Raw genomic sequence first — 1,044 nt, 5'->3', positions numbered from 1 at the left:
TAGCACAACCAGCACTGTTGCCAACACGGCAGCAAGCACGCAAATCCAGCTAGCAATCCAGCAGGAAAAAAAGCATCATGTGCCGCTGGCTTTATCTATAATTTATGGACTTATCATAGAACAAAACGGAATGATCAGGAAGTCGATTGTCGATTGTATATCTCGAAAAGAGATAAAAATTACAAAAATAAGCAAATTTACTAGGAAATTCATAATGGTACGTATTAAAGTCACTAGATTTATAAAGTACCGCAATCATCGACATCTAGAATGGACCGCTGATGGCAATGGTGGGGATAGAAAGATGATTAGAGTGAGAGGCAGGAATAATAAGATCGTTCTTTCTCTGTTTACTGAAGCCTGATTAGTTGTTGTTAATCCAACAGTAGTTAGAAGCAACAGTAAACAGAGGAAGAACGATCTTATTATTCCTGCCTCTCACTCTAATCGTCTTTCTACTCCCACCATTGCCATCAGCGGTCCATTCTAGATGTCGATGACCGCAATCCATAAGACCAATGTATAAAGCGGGGAGCACAGACTCTTGCATTACGTATAACACGTAATACATAAGAATATGTACCAATCGAAGTTCTCCGTTTCTTTCCCTTCCATGTAACAGAGAACTCTGGTTGGTTCAATTTCTTATGCCTCATGTGATATGGGTTATGCAAGAGTCTGTGCTCCCCGCTTTAGGATGTGGAGCCAAAATGGCGTCGAAAAGTGTAAATAGTACTCATTTTCATAACGTATCTACACATTAAGTGTAATGTATTTAATCTGTTGTGTAAACCATTCATACTCATTTGCATGTTTTAAATGAACCGCATGTTGGAGCCAAAATGGCGGAATGATTGCGGTACTTTATAAATCTAGTGACTTTAGTACTTATCCACTGAGCATGTCACGCGTCGCGTCGTGACCATCGACATCTAGGGCCATGGTCCGATTCATGCTAACAACGCTCACGAGTATCTTTCGTCTTCGTTTAACATTTGACAAGCAACAAGGATGAAATGATTTTTAAGCGTTGTAAGCGTGAAT

Source organism: Trachymyrmex cornetzi, unplaced genomic scaffold (genome assembly GCF_001594075.2).
Source record: "Trachymyrmex cornetzi isolate Tcor2-1 unplaced genomic scaffold, Tcor1.1 scaffold886, whole genome shotgun sequence".
NCBI lineage: Eukaryota > Metazoa > Arthropoda > Insecta > Hymenoptera > Formicidae > Trachymyrmex > Trachymyrmex cornetzi.
Note: the sequence above shows the minus strand (reverse complement) of the source record.